This window comes from Carettochelys insculpta, chromosome 3 (genome assembly GCF_033958435.1).
Source record: "Carettochelys insculpta isolate YL-2023 chromosome 3, ASM3395843v1, whole genome shotgun sequence".
NCBI classification, from domain to species: Eukaryota; Metazoa; Chordata; order Testudines; family Carettochelyidae; genus Carettochelys; species Carettochelys insculpta.
In genome coordinates, this window is record NC_134139.1 from 134,566,436 (window position 1) to 134,583,147 (window position 16,712).

Below are 16,712 nucleotides of genomic sequence, written 5' to 3' on the forward strand. Positions count from 1 at the left end.
AAGAATAACAAGGAGTATTTCAGATAAAACTCATATATTTACAATCCTACATAAAGATATTTAGGAGCATAGAATGATGAGTTAAAAGACAGATATTCAAATTCATTCACCTACTTCCAAATAGGCATGGCAGGATATGATCGTTGGGATGAAGACTGTGGCTGACAGCTCCTACTGCAGGCTGGAAATTTCTACAATAGGGGTAAAGTTGCATTCTGCAGAAGACAAAACTTCCTTGGGGACAGCCCCAGATGGTGGAATGAACTCCCACAGGAACTAAAGGACTATGCAAACCTCACCACCTTCTGTTCTCCATGCCTGTACATGTACTGGCTGCAACCACCACAAGCCCTCTCACATGCTCCTTACAGATGATCTTCCAATTTATTTGCCTCTTACTCATTCATAGATTTTTAAGGCCAGATGAGACTGTTATGATTCTCTATTCTGTCCCACATAATACAGGTCAAAGAACTTCACACAATACTTTCTGTCTGAAGCTCAAAACTTCTGTTTGAGTTACGGTGTATTGTTCAGAAAGACATGTCATCTTGATTTAAAGACTTCAGATATTGCACAGCTTGGATCAGAACCACGATGCCTCCCTATCCCAAAGTTCCCCTATGCTAAAGGGGTCAAATCTCAGTGAAGGCACAATCTGAAAACTAGGAGGTAAAGCACAGGTGTAAATGATGGGGAATTAGGCATGTAAAGTCTTTATTAATTGTAATATTGTGAGAGGTAGAGAAAACCCACCTGTACTTGCAGCAACTCATTATAGGTTCCCATTTCGCTCCTTCATTACTGTGGTCCAATCTTTTCTTATTTTGAGAATCCATCCTTGTTTATTATACTTTTAAGAAAAAAAAATTATTGTCGCCTCAGGCTATGTCTAATGGCCATTCAGTTCAGACAACAGCACTGTGAATTGCATTTGACTGCATGTGGCTTCCCTGTATGGACACTTCTGGATTTCACTGAAAGGCTCCCAGTTCATGCGAAGATCGTCTTCCTTAAACTGGACTATGTTAAAGCAAAAAGGTGCCTTTTACTTTACATCGACAGTGCCCACCAAAGGGATTGCAAAAAAAACAGCATACTAGTACATGCTGTATTTCATAATCCAATGGTCTGAACTGCAGGGCAGAGTAGACAAGACCTCAGCTAAGCAATCATCTCCAAAAGTAAAACACAGAATGTGAGAAAGAATTACCTATTATATGAATGACTGGAAAAGTGTCACATCAGTATATGTCTAACATAAGCAAAATACTCCAACGATAAATCAAGACAATATCTTCTTTGGGGGAAAAAAAGGGGGCGGGGGAAGGGCTTTGACTTTCTTACTAATATTTGAATCTTGCCCAAAACCAAAACTGAAATCCAAGTAAGATATATTAGGAAGACCAATATTAGTTATAGATATAAAAATGGTATGCTTGAAATGGTAAAAGGGGAAAAATTCTAGTAAAACAATAATAAATTACTGTAGTTTTATCATTTGGTACAGATATTAGAAGTATTTTTTTTCCTGCAAGTGATAAGTGCAACTGCAGCAGCATCCATTTCAAAGAAATTACATTACTGATTCAGCTGTGATGGCTATGTGGGAATGACATTAGAGTAGTGCTATTGCTGCAATTTACCTTTTTAAATAATAGTTCATTATTTTCTATATGGATTCTTTTAAAATCTCACATATGCTTTTAAGATATCATTTACCATTTACATTCTTGCCACTTATTCTTCACTCTCCAGGCTCTTCAGTCATTAAATAAGCTATTAATTTGTGTGTACGTACATGAGTGGGCACAAAGATCCTGTTTCTTATGAGATCTTCTATCAATTATGACATTTAAAAAACATTCAATAAACAATCAAATGCAAAAATCAGATGAATGACCACACTTGAGCAGAATGGATATAGTTCAGAGTCCTGCATCCCATAGGTGCCAGTAGTCCCAGATGCTTCAGAGAAAGTATATGACGCAATGGTAGATGTGGCATAATCTGCTCCCCACATTAGCTCTCATCCTGATCTTAATTATTAGAAATTGGCTTCACCCCAAAGCATGAGGTTTAATATGCCTTCCAAGTTTGGTTGCATTAAGTATTATAATCCTGTGGGCTTTTTTTCTAAGGTGTTCTCCTCTATGGCTTCCGGCGGCAATAAGTACCGTAGTTGAGTTATACATTAACTTAAAAAAATTCCTTTTATTAGTTTTGAGTTTTCCAACTTTAAATTTTATTGGATTACCCCTGCTGTGAAAATGTCACCAGGTGTCACATGTCTGCTTAAACAACTGGCAGAAGGTATTCATTGCCTTCAGGGCACTGGTTTAGAGTTAGGACAATATCCTGACATCCTCACTGGCTTGGGAAACAGAAAATAATACATACTGTCTGGGTGTTTTAATGCTTATTATTAAGTCCCACTAAAACCTGGTAAGACACATCATTCTCTATATCATTAGAGTGCTGGGTTCATCCAGAAAGAGGTCTCCTTTTCTAGGGAGATTCCCTACCCACTGAGAGTTTGAAACACCTTGATGCCATATGCCATCTACCAGGGAGGTCATGAAGATGCATCAGAGGGTAACAACCACACTGACCTTCCCATATTGCTAATTAACAGAGGTGTCCAAATGCCACAGGAAGTAATGGAAAACATTGTGAACTACAGGAGTAAGAATGAAGAGAGACATCCCTTACTTTTTAAGTCCCGTGACAAAAAGTAGCTACGAAATTTCCCAAGACATAACAGAGGTGAAGCACAGGGATTTGGGGAAAAGTGGGGGTTGGATATGAGAATCTTCACTTATCCCTAAGCCACCATTCTTTTCATTACCCTCCACTAAATCCATTGGGAGGTTAATCCTACGGATGATAAGGTAGAAATGACCATCTCCATAAACAAGTCAAGCCAGGCACTAGTGAAGGATTTGAGCTAGGGTACTCTAGATTCCCTCAGCTTTCCTGCTTTTCATCCTCTTATATTTGTGCACTTTCTTTGTGGCTCTGTCTCAGCCATGGGATTGTCTCTGGAGGTCAAGCCACCTGCTTGATGTTGGCCTAAGAAGATACTTAGATAATCTTCTAAACACTCTGGTTTGACAACAAACATGAAAGAATGAACATGCCACCAAGGGAAACGTTTGTTCTTTGAGGTCTTCAACACCTCTTCATCAACAATGTCCTGAAATAAGTCTCTGCTGCAAGAACATGCTTAAGTGTTCCATTGAATTGGGACTGTAATAGTTACAATTGCTGTAAAACACTGGACTGTAGAAGAGTGCACATATCCTCTTTCATATGTTATTTAGCACTGTTAATGTAACTCACTCACCTACTGGGTGTGTTTCACCATCCCATGTAGTTACACCACTTACAGAGAGAAAGAATGAGTATCCTCTATAGCCTTAGCTGAAAGCCAGTTGGCTTTTAGCTTAAGTGGTTCAGTTCTAGTTGTCAGCCCTACATTAATATTCGAACAAAGGAAGCAATTAGCTATCTTGCAGAAAGCTACCATTCTTAAAAAGATATCAAGTCCCTCTAAAATTCCATGAAAAAGGGGAATGTTACTTAGCCTCAGGAGTATACCTCTTGGATTAGCCTGTAACACATGGCCTTGTTCTGTTGGAAAGGAAAGGCTGAACTACTCCTAGGGATAAATTCTAGAGCAGTTTTAGGGAGAACTAGGCTCTCTATCATTATTGACTATAGTCAAAAGTTCTGGTAGTACTGTTGTGCACTCACAAAGGAATTTCAGAAAACATGCAACTTCAAAATGGCTTAGAGAGCTGCTGGTAATAGGTCTTCTGAGATATACTTTCTGCAGTAATGCAGGACTAGACTCAGTAACCCAAGTGAGCTATTCCAGTTCTGTGTTTCAAATCTTCAGCATAAAATGAGTAGTCTGAATAAATCTTCACCAGCACAGAGACAGTATGTCCCATACACACGGTTTCACTGATGTCAACTACCTATATTTCTCCTGCAATTTTTCAAGTTGGGTGGCATGAGGTAATGGAGAAAAGAAAACAGTATTTAAAATAACTGTATGCCAACTTATCTCTAAATTGTTTCTTTAGATGAAGAATTCAGAAAGACGCAGCATGGAAGTGATGCAATATTCCCTTGAGCATGTTTGAAAATTTCAGCCTAAAAGGCATGGAGCAACTATGACCCTGAAAATAGCCCTCCAGCCTTTGTTTACCGAATATGTTTATACAAATATAACAACAGACAAAGACTCTGACTCTAAAAGCTCATAGTGAAAGGATTAACAGCATATAAAAACACCACATGTTCTCACATGCATATACTCACTAAAATATATCTGAGCACTTCAGTGTAATTCTGATAAAAGTGTAAAATCTCTATTTGCAATATTGTTTTTCTAAAATAAAGTATGACAGCACATTAAACTATGATTTTTCTGCATTCATATAGAATGTACAAATGAAAAGTGAAATAATTATTGTATATCTGTGTTCACACATACAAACACACACATCTACAGAAAAAGAAGCTACACCCTAAATACTCAACCTTCTTACATTTGAACGTTTTTTACACTTCATTTACTGGTCAACTCTGCTCTATAAGTTCAGAACCCTCCTTCATGTTAACTGGGGAATACAGATATGCCTAGTTGCTAGCTCCTGTGATGCTATACTTCATTAGTAAATTAGTCTGAGTATAGGTGTCTTGGGCCGTGTCTACACTAGCCCCAAACTTTGAAATGGCCATGCAAATGGCCATTTCGAAGTTTACTAATGAAGCACTGAAATACATATTCAGCACCTCATTAGCATGCGAGCGGCCGCGGCACTTCACAAATGACGCGGCTCACCGCCACGCAGCTTGTTCAGACAGGGCTCCTTTTGGAAAGGACCCCTGCTACTTCGAAGTCCCCTTATTCCCATCTGCTCATAGGAATAAGGGGACTTCGAAGTAGGAGGGGTCCTTTCGAAAAGGAGCCCCGTCTGGACAAGCCACACGGCGGCGAGCCGTGTCAATTTCGAAGTGCCACGGCCGGCCGCATGCTAATGAGGCGCTGAATATATATTTCAGCGCTTCATTAGTAAACTTTGAAATGGCCGTTTGCATGGCAATTTCAAAGTTTTTGGCTAGAGTAGACATAGCCTTGGTTGGTCTTATAAAACCATCATGGATTATTTATGAATACTCTCTCACCCAGCTGGTTTGTTCCCTAATAACAGTACAATCAGTTGGCTCCTGCAGTCTGTTTAACACATATCATTGATAAAATGCTCCCCCTCAGTCACAACAGATTGGGAGGCATACATCATTACCCCAAAGAGAGTGACAAGACAAAAATGCTTGCATGGTGGGGCAGAAATAGTCTTCTCTTCCTCCTCAGATTCTCTGACTTCCATTGATTTAGCTAGGGTTAATGGGTAATTGGCTCTTGTTCTCCATTCCTTCCAATCTATTTAAACTCTGAATGAGCTTTTTAAGGACCTGTTGTCTAGGCTGAGAGTAGCTGACAAGCAGCCCCATGAGGGGCTGGTAGAATTATCAGACTCACTGGTCCCTCGGTCCCAAAAGGCCAGAAGGGCCTGTCTGAAATGAATAGTTCCTCACCCATGGGGAAAGGCACTGCTGGAACATGCATGGGGCAAAGACAGTGTCCCCCAGAAAGTCTCTGAACTGTAGAGGTAGGAATTGTAGAGGATTGCAGCGACACCCCCAACACCAGTGCTCTCAAGACAGCTGAAGACATCACAAGCAAAAGTGTACTATCAGGAGGCCATATGAAAAACAAAGTGCCGATTCAGAGCAGTTTAAGAAATGGCAATTGAAGTACTAGCAGTTGCATTAAAACAGTTACACATAAACACGAGACACTTGAACTTGGAATGTATAGCTGTCACTGCAGGTAGGGCATTCTGCTCACCTAATAGCTTCCACCTCAAGATTCAAACAGCCTCACTCTTATGTCAAAGTGCCCAAAGGAAAATTGGAGGTACAGGAAACATTCCTTATTCAATTTAATGGGATGTCTGTTTGACAATCCAGCTGGATGCTGCAAAAATGACTTCAGTATAATCTGGCACCTTTGAGTCAATCAGTTTTAGAGAATATACAGAGAACAGGTGTGCAAAGAGGTGGCTGAAATAGTGGGCTGCAGAACAAGTGATATTTCTTGGCTTTCTGATGATATTTCTCTGCTATTGATGACAGTCACTATTGGGAAAGGAGAATTTAGAAATGAATTACTTTATTGATGGTGTGACAATCAGACAATTGTTCACATTATCAACTGGCAGTCAGCAATGTTTGCATAGTCAACAAGGTAGGAGAGAGGATTTGTTTCCCCACTCTGTTTGACATTAGTTTCATGCAGCACTTGTTCCTGATGTAGATAATCTCAGAGGAAAACCTCAGTCTTGTTTTCAGGAGGACAGACTTCAGGAGTTGGAGCCTTGGCTCACAACAGTTTTAGGACTGGCAGAAAACTTCATTGCCCCAGACATTCAGGCTCTGTAAGGCTGGTTTGATGGAATACACTGTATTTAGGATTATGAGGAACTCCAGTGCATTAGGTCCACGTCTGAGCTTCAGATAGCAAGATACGCAGTGTCCTTTGTACTCAGTAGACTGGCTTCATCTATAAGGATGGATTGCCTATCTGGCATCACGTTTTGTTGCAAGCTAGCAGATTTGCTATCCCTTGTATGATAATCTTATTAAAGAAGTTTTTGGAAGGATGTTCCATAATTAATGGACGCAGTGAGGAGGATAGACACCTTACAGATTATATTAGGTTAATAAAAGATTTACCCAAATTAGGCAGTTGTAGGTTGAAACCAGGTCTGTTTAGTGTAGTACTTGTGGCCTTTTTTCGGTAATTTCAGGATTCATGAATTTGTGCCACAGGTAGCAGGGGACTCCTTCAAGTATGAATTAGAACTGGCAGATATATGGTTTATGCAAGGGTGACTTAAATGACTTAAATCCTTGTACTCTAGGTGGAGCATAAGTAATCTACAAGTCTCCTCCATTTCATGCTGTAATGTTACTGAAATTGAAATATTTAAAAACTGATAGGCCAGAAGAGAGGTCACAGTAGGACTAAGGCAATGTGCATGCTGTCAAAGTCTTTTCATTCATACAGGTCTAGAAACTAGGCTCACTATTCATATATGGGGACAGCAGCTACCTGACCAGGAATCAGTTTGCTGGCATAATGAAGATGTTTCCCTGCATAGGTCTCAACCACTCAAATTTCCTTACACACTGATTTAGGATTGGGGCAGAGATATCACATGCAGCTGAGGTTTGTGACTCTCAAAGGTCTAAGCAATTGGGCAATGGAAACTGGATTGTAAGCGGATTGATATTTATGCCGCCTGTGGTATGTGGGTGTACATCATAAATCTGAACCAACCTTGTAGTTTGTGACTCCAGCAGACGAGGGACATACCTGACCTATTAGTGATTATCTTTGAAAACTCATGGAAGAGAGGAGCAATTGCTGAGGATTAGAAGAAGTGCAAATGTAGGCCAAATTTATAAAATGGGGAATTACAACCACCCAAATGAGACAGCTTAATTTCTGTACCAGGAAAGATAATGAACAAATAATCAAGCTAGCAATTTGAAAACATCTGGAAGATAATAAGAAAAATAAATGCAAGGATTTGTCTAGAACAAATCATGTCAAAACAACCGCATAGCTTTCTTTGACAAGATAACAAGCCTAGTGAATGGGGGAAGTGGTAGATGAGCTACATCTTGACTTTAGTAAGGCTTTTGATACTCTCTTGCAAGACTGACTCATAAACAAACTGGGAAAATATAACCTAGAAGGAGCTATTATAAGATGGTTGCATAACTGGTTGGAAAACCATTCCCAGGCCATGTCTACACTACAGTGATTTTTCAAAATATCTTTTCTGGAAGATATTCTTTTGAAAGAGCCTGTCCACACACAAAAACGCAGATCGACATATCTGGCACAAAAAAAGCAGATCTGCTTTTTTGATAGCGAGTGTCCCCACAGCTCCTGTTCTTTCAAAGGAAAAGGCCAGGGATCGAAAAATCTGGCACCATGGCTGTGTCTACACTAGCAAGTACATTTGAAATCCAGATCGGAAGACTGAGATCTTTCGAAAGAACCCACGGAGTGTTTACACACACACACCATGCTCTTTCGAAAGTAACTTTGAAAAAACTCCTGTGTTCTTTTGAAGTCAGTCCTTCTTTCCCAGGATGGAAAAAGCACCCTCCTGTGAAAAATAATTTTGAAGGAGAGCAAGTATAGATGCTCTGCAGCCCGCTCTTTCAAAAAAGGGAGTCCTTCATGGCAGCAATCTGCTGGCAGGCAGCGCTGCCACTCACAGCACAGACAGAGCTCTATGGCTTCAGCTTCTGGCCACGCTTAAGGAGGCAGGCTCCCAGAAACCCTCAGGCAGGAAGCTCAAAACATGAAGGCAGCAGTTAGGCCACACTGCTCTCCAGCTCACCTGCCACCACGACAGCCAGCCAGTCCCTCACACCACCTGGACGTATGGCCAGCCACCTGGACCTCTGCCCACCGCAGGGGACCTCCAAAGACAGTGGGGAGTCATCCCAGGAGTCGTGCCAGGCCCCGAAGTGTTGAGCCCCCTCCCGGACAGAAGCCGAGATCCAGGACCTCCTCTCCCTATGGGAGGATGAGGAAGTCCGCCAACAAATGGGGGTCTGTCATCGCAATGCCGTAGCCTTCGAGCGGCTGGAAAAGGGGCTGCTCGGCCACAGTCACCCCACCCACACGCCAGACCAGGTCCAGTCGAAGGTCGAAGAAGTGCGGCAGGGGTATTGCAGGGCCTGGGATGCAGCCAGGTGGTCAGGAGCAGGCCTCACAAGCTGCCCCTACTACAAGGAGCTCCGCTGCCCCCTGGGGCCAAAGGAGGCTGAACCTCCACCATCCTCCTTGACACGTCCACGGCTGACACTGAGCCAGAGATGGTGACAGAGGGCGAGGAGCACCAGGGAACGTCAGACAGCTCCAGGCGACTGCGGACAGCACGGCAACTTGACCCCACCAGCGATGACGAGGGGTAAAGCAAGGGGGCCCTCGTCATTGATATCCCATCTGGGCCATCCAGCCAGGTCCCGTCTGATCATGTCTCGCCTGCCTTCCTGGAGGGACCCATAGGTAGGTGGTGTGCACACGAGCCTTCCTAGTACCAGGGAGGGAGTGTCAGGTCCCACCCTGGGGTGGCCACAGGCATCCCACATGGCCACCAGCCCAGGTGCATGTGGACCCTGGACGGCTATGATCTCCAGGCTCAAGGGGACAATGCACTGCACTCAGCACCACATAGATGAGACAGCACCACGGGCTGGCCAGCCTTGGAGGGACCAGGGACAGCGGAGAAGGGGAAAGGACGCATCCTCGGTACCCTTGCAGGGTACCCCAGGGACATGGACCCTGGGAATGGGGGTGGGCAGGACATGGGGATCTGCTCCTCGTTCTAATGGCCCATTTTCCTCCTCCCCTTCTGTCTCCACAGCTCCTGCAGCTAGCAGCCAGACCAGCCCCGTTACAGAGGGTGAGGAGGAACAGCCCAGATCCCAAGCAGGGACTGTGTGGGGCCACCACCAGGCCATCCGCCAGCACCACCAGGGCAGCGACGAGGAGACAGGTGACTCTGCCATACTACAGCTCTGCAGGACCTTATTGGTGTGCTTGCAGGAGTGGCTGGCTATGGAGCGGCAGGCCTGGGACCTGGTCACAGCGAACATGGATGCCCTGACCTGGGCTGTGGTGGGCCACCTAGACCCAGCTGCCACCCCATTGCCAGCCACTCCTGCACCTGCCCCCCCAACCCCACCCCACCATCCCTCATCCTCCCCGTCTTCCTACCAACCCCCACTCTTCCTCCCTCTGACCTCTCTCACCTCCCCATTCCCCTGGTCAGCCCCCCCAACCTTGACCACATCCCCAGTCCCCTGGTCAGCCTCCCCTCCCCCAACCTCCCCTGCCACCCCAGTCTCCCCTCCACCCTAACCCCTGCAGCAAATACCCACCACCCATGAGCTCAATCTCTCTGTCCTGGTCCTAACCTACCTGCCCCCAGAAGCCCTGATACAGCTGGACCATATGTTGCTGGCCTGGGCTGGCCAGGGTGAGGCCATCCCCTCCCGCCCCACACTCCACACATGCTGCCCCAGGGAGCCCGCAGGGGCCCCACCTCAGCATTGTCCCTACCTCCCCGTGCCACCCGTCCCAACCCAGCCACAATGGACCACCTGGACCCAGGGGGGAAGGGGTGAATGCTGGAGACAGAGATCCTTGACCCCTGTAAATGATTAAGGCCCCCCCACCCTTACCCTCGGACCTCCCAGGGCCTAGAGGGTGACCACCTGGGGCTGCAACGCACCTGTATATAGTTCCCTCCAGTGCCCCTTTTTGTGATACCCTGTATACAGTTCCCCCAGCCCCGTGTTTTCTGATACCCCTCCCTTTACATAGGCAAACCAGTAATAGCGGTTAAGTAAAGTGTTTATTTTGTGGTTCCATCTGGGTCCCCTGTGCATGTGTGGGGGTGGGTGTGTGTGTGTACATGGGGCTAGGGGTGGGGGTGTGCATGTGTGGGATGGGGTGGTTACTGCGGTCCCCGCTCAAAGAGCTGGTGCAGGGCCTCCCGTACCCTCACCCCGACCTGCTGGACCTGGCAGCATGGAGCAGCAGGGGGCTGTTCATACCCGCAACCTGCCTCAACAGCCCACCTGTGCACGAATGGCTTGTGCTTTGCCTCCACAAAGTTGTGCAGGGCACAGCAGGCCCCAACCACCACCAGAATTCTGGGGAGGCCCACCTCCAGCCTTGTGAGGAGGCATCTTTCAAGTGGCCAAATGCCCACTCCACCGTGTTGCGGGTCTGGTTCAGCCGCTCATTAAAAACTTCCTGGCTGGGCTTTGTGTGTCCCGTGTATGGCCTCATGATCCAGGCCTGCAGGGTGTAGGCTGCGTCTGCCATGATGCAGGGTGGCACTGTGGTGTCCCCAGTGGGGAGCTCCCACTGGAGGATGAAGGTCCCCTCGGCCATGCAGCAGCCCAGACCCCAGTTCCAGAACACCCTGGCATGGCCAGACCAGCCAACACAGATGTCCTGGAACCAACCGTTGGTGTTGACGAGTGCCTGCAGGACCAAAGACTGGTAGCCCTTACGGTTTATGAAAGCCCCGCCGCTATGCTCAGGGACCCAGATGGCAATGTGCATACCGTCCAGAGCCCCAAAGCAGTTTGAGAAGCCCAACTCCTTGGAGCCCCAGATGTCATCGTCCAGGTCCCTGACATGAACCAGCTGCCGCAGGAGGACCCTGTTGATGGCCCGGACAACCTGAAGGAAACGGTAGGAGGATGCACTCATGAGCATTGGGTAGGGTGTAATGTCCCCGACCATTCCGGTCCCCTGCAGGGCAGGCCTCCCTAGAGTCTCTGTCCCTGTCCCCTTCAGGGCAGGCCTCCCTGGGGTCCCTGTCCCCATCCCTGTCCCATCCCCGGTGAGGGCTGCCCTGTGGTCCTCAATGGTGCCCAGTGCTGGCGTGTCCCCATCCCCTGCATGCACACAGCTTACCTCATTGAGGACGGCCCTAACAGTGGCCCTGCCAACCCTGATGTGGTGGCCAATGGATTGGTGACTGTCTGGGGTGGCCAGTTTCCAGAGGGCGATGGCCACCCTTTTCTGGAGCAGGAGTGCTGGCCTCATGTGGGTGTCCTGGTGCTGAAGGTCTGGGGCAAGCCAGTGGCACAGCTCTAGGAATGTCCCCTTGGCCATCCTGAAGTTCTGTAGCCACTGTTCGTCACCCCAGTCCTCCAGCACCAGCCGGTCCCACCAGTCACTGCTTGTGCCTTCAGAATGACTTCCAGGAGGGTGGCTAGTATGCTGGCCACCTGTAGCCACTGCTGTGTGGTGGCCAGGACCACAGCCAGTGTGCTGACCATGGCCTTGATGGGGAAGGGGGAATATTTGTGTCCCATGGGAGCCCAGGGTGCCTCCTCTGATCTCCTCCATGTACAAGCCTGAGGACAGGTGGCTGGCCCTCGATGTGTGCAGGCCGAGGTATGGGTGGGGCGGTCCTTTAAGGGGATGGCATGCCATGGTCCCGGAAGAGCTCATCCACCATGTGAGCCTGCCCGTGAGGCTTCCCGCACCTGTACTTTCGAAAGAGTGTCATATATAGTGTGGATCTCATTTTCGAAATTGCACTCCAGGATTTTTGAAAAAGCAGATCACATCTTTGGTCTCTGTTTGTCTGTGTGGATGCTCCCTTTTGAAAGGATGGCTTTCTACGTTCTGTTTCAAAAGCTATCCTTTCGAAAGTGGACTGTAGTGTAGACACAGACCATGAGAACTGCTATTTCAAAAAAAGGACCCGTGGAGCATCCAACATAAGCTTTTTATTTTTATTTTTATTTTTTTTTAAAGAAGCTTGCAAAAGGAGGCACTCTTCCTGAGCCAGGAGCAGAAGAAGCCTTCCAGAAGAAGAGCCACAGTCTTTCAATTTTGACTCAAAAGAGTGCATTTTGTGTGTGGACGAAAAAGCAGTTCTCAAGATGTGGACATTCCATGTGTTCTTTTGAAAAAGGGCCTGATTTTCCGAAAGAACTTACTAGTGTAGAGAAAACCCAGAGAATAGTTATTAGTGGTTTAGTCAAGCTGGAAGGTCATTAACAATGGAGTACCACACAGAATGGTCTTGTGTCAAGTTCTATTTAATATCTTAAGTTATTTAGATAGTGGCACAGAATGCACACTTACAGAATTTGCAGAGAAGCTGGGAAGGGGTGCAAGTACTTTGACAGCATAGGATAATTCAAAATAATCTGTAAAAACTAGGGAAACAGTATGAAATAAGTGGGATGAAAGTCAATAAGGACAAATGCAAACCTGCCACTTAGGAAGGAAGAATCAGTTACACATATACAACATGGGAAATGCCTGCCTCAGAAAGAATAGTGCAAAAAGAGATTTGGTAGTTATAGTGGATCCCAAGCTAAATAGAAATCAACAATATAGTACTCTTCCAAAAAAACCCAAACATCATTCTGGGAGGCATTAGCAGGTCTATTGTAGGCAAGCATGAGACGTAATTCTTCCATTCTATTCCATGCTGATTAGGCCTCAGTTTGAGTAGTATATACAGTTTTGGGTGCCACATTTCAGGAAAGATGTGGACAAATTGGAGAAAGTCCAGAGGAGAACAACAAAAATTATTAGAGGTTAGAAAACATGACCTATGAGATAGATTTAATCCATTTTTTTTCATTTAGACTGAAAAAGAGACATCTGCAAGGCAACATACTATCGGTTTTGAAGTATGTAAAAGTTTGTTACAAGGAAATGGGAGAAAAAGTGATCTCAGTAACCTCTGAGGATTGGATAAGAAGCAGTGGACTTAAACTGAGGAAAAGGAGGTCTAGGCTGAATCTTAGAAAAGTCTTTCTAAGAGGGTAGTTATGCACTGAAACAATTTGCCTAGGGAGATGGTGAAATCTCTCTCACTGGAGGTTTTTAAGAACAGATTAGACAAACACCTGTCAGGGATGGGCTGGTTACTATGTATTCCTGTCATGAGTTCAAGGGACTGGATTAGACCTCTTGAGGTCCCTTCCGGTCTTGCACATTTATGATTCTATGTCTGGATCCGTAGGCACTCTACTGTGGCTAGGTCATCAGATGATTCACAACCTATTTTCAAGTGAATTTACTTTTCTTCAAAGATATGGCAGAACGGAACATTCATGGGTCACATTATGTCCCTTCTGCACTGGATGGCCAAACTACTTCAGCTTAATATCCTAGTTATTTCCCTTAGTGAAAATTACCTTGGGGGTTGCCCAGAGTAAATGTAATAGTTAGCATTCATATGGATGTGGACTCACTTATGATATACATGATTAATCTGATCAGAGATGTTTGGAAGGCCAGTTTGGTGGGGAGCCATTAAGCAAGCATATATGGACAAAGCCCAGAAGAATATGAACTATGAGGTTGCTGTAAAAATTATGGATATAGGTGGATTGATGACAATACACAGGTACTTCTGGTACATCCTGAGGCTTTCAGAGATGATGGAGCCCACTCAGCAGATTCTGAAACTGCAACAAGACTTGCTTTTAAAAATATTACTATTTCCATGACATTCAATATACTTTTTTAAAATGTAGATAGTCTTTAACACACCAGTTCTTTCCTACTACTCCACAAATGTTTTGTTGATGTTAATTAGTATTCATTGGATAACTGTATTTTCAACCATACACAGTTTCCTGTCAAACTGTCTGAGAGCAATGGGGTGGCTGAGGAGAAAAGCTCAAGAGCTCAGCAGCTCTCACATACTGTGAACAATCTTTAAAAAGTTTGTAATCTCAGAAATAGTGACTCATGCACTTGATGAATGAGATGTCACCCTTAAGTAACTCCAATAAAGAACTTGGCATTTTGCCATATCATGGCTCCAGCTCAGTTCAGACAGTAATGGGAAACTATTTTCAGAACTCCAAAACATTAGAAACAATTTAAAATGCAGAATTGCATTAGGAAGAAAGGAAAAACTCCAAAAGACTTCCACTTGTGGGGTTACCACAAGGATGCGGTATAAGGAAAAATATGTCCAATACTGCAGTCTAGCACTCTGCTTTCTGTTAATGGAGTTGCACTGAAATCTTCTAGGAGTTCTGGTTGCCCAATTGCTATGATAGAAGGAAATCAGATGAAGAGGTAGATCAAAGTATTCCAACCTCAATTCTAATACAGTCTCAATATTTAAACTGTTGTCTTCAAAGAAGAGACCCCCTAGTTAGGCACAGTGAGAAAAAGTAAGAACAGATGTCATGGATCTCCATTACAAAATTATATCCAAAGTCTTTTCTTAAAACCACAGTCCAGAGGAGATTAATATAAAATACGGAGGTACAGGCTGTCCTGTTACTGCTAGAGAATAACTTTAGCTGTGTCTACATGTGCAAGCTACTTCAAAGTAGCGGCACTAACTTCGAAATAGCGCCCGTCGCGGCTACATGCGTCGGGCGCTATTTCGAAGTTAACTTCGACGTTAGGCGGTGAGACGTCGAAGTCGCTAACCTCATGAGGGGATCGGAATAGCGCCCTACTTCGATGTTCAACGTCGAAGTAGGGACCGTGTAGATGATCCGCGTCCCGCAACATCGAAATTGCCGGGTCCTCCATGGCGGCCATCAGCTGGGGGGTTGAGAGATGCTCTCTCTCCAGCCCCTGCAGGGCTCTATGGTCACCATGGGCAGCAGCCCTTAGCCCAGGGCTTCTGGCTGCTGCTGCCGCAGCTGGGGATCCATGCTGCATGCATAGGGTCTGCAACCAGTTGTCGGCTCTGTGGATCTTGTGTTGTTTAGTGCAACTGTGTCTGGGAGGGGCCCTTTAAGGGAGCGGCTTGCTGTTGAGTCCGCCCTGTGACCCTGTCTGCAGCTGTGCCTGGCACCCTTATTTCGATGTGTGCTACTGTGGCGTGTAGACGTACCCTCGCAGCGCCTATTTCGATGTGGTGCCACGCAATGTCGAAGTTGAACATCGACGTTGCCAGCCCTGGAGGACGTGTAGACGTTATTCATCGAAATAGCCTATTTCGATGTTGGCTTCACGTGTAGACATAGCCTTTCACTGGAATGAAGCAGACAATTCTCAAATTCCGAGTTCAAGAAAGACAGAATTAGCAGCATCAAGTGGATGAACTTGCTTTGTTAATAAAGTTTATTTAGTGTCAATTCATATTATAAGTACAGCAGACATGAACTGATAAAAGTAGTAGTCACCTAATCATTCAACTCTGATGGGATCTTTTGAAATCCTCAATTTTCACTGTATATATCACTTAGAAATCTTCTGCATGCAAGAAAATTAGCAAAGCAATGCAATTTGTAACATCCAGAACATAATGCATTTTTTGCCATTGTTTTGCAGAAGTTATGCTCTTTCAGAAAGATGAACACTAATATCCCCCCTTATTCATTTAAAACAAAGATATTCTAGGTCTTAGAGGGTTAAAAGCTAAACTAAAAATAACCGCTTTCAGCAACATGTAACTGTAATTCATTCCCTTGAAAAAGCTTTATTTTATTTTATCAACTAGTATTCAAGCAATTAGATTGCCTTTATTCAGGAAGGTTTAAAAGAAGGTGGAAAGTGATGATACATAAAGGATTTGCTTTGCCTTTCTAATTGAACATTTCAATGCAGTTAACACTTTTCACTTCTCCTTGTCCACTCTAATCTTATTTATTGTGCCTCTGACACCTTCCATTATCCTTCCTCTGACTCACTATTTGAGCTGAAATGGCACTACCATTTTTACATGGAAAAAGATATTGTTTCTCTGGCACCAGTGGCAACTTCATGTGCTTTTATACACATGCATTAAAGAGTGAATTATCATTAATTATGCACTACAAATTTTCATGGCAACAGCCTGAAAGTGACAAAACATTTGCTTTTGTCATAGTTCTATTAAGGGAACCCAAGTTGAGCTGCTGAGATGCAAATTTGCAACACAGGGTCAGGATCATGACAGTCATTTGATTCGATTTTGCACATTATTTTCTGTGATCATGGTAAAGATGTTAATGAAATTGTTAGAACTAAACTGCATTTATCATTGCAACTAGATACATTTATTGCATATTAAGGAGAAATGTCTTGTTAACATTACTTAATCTAT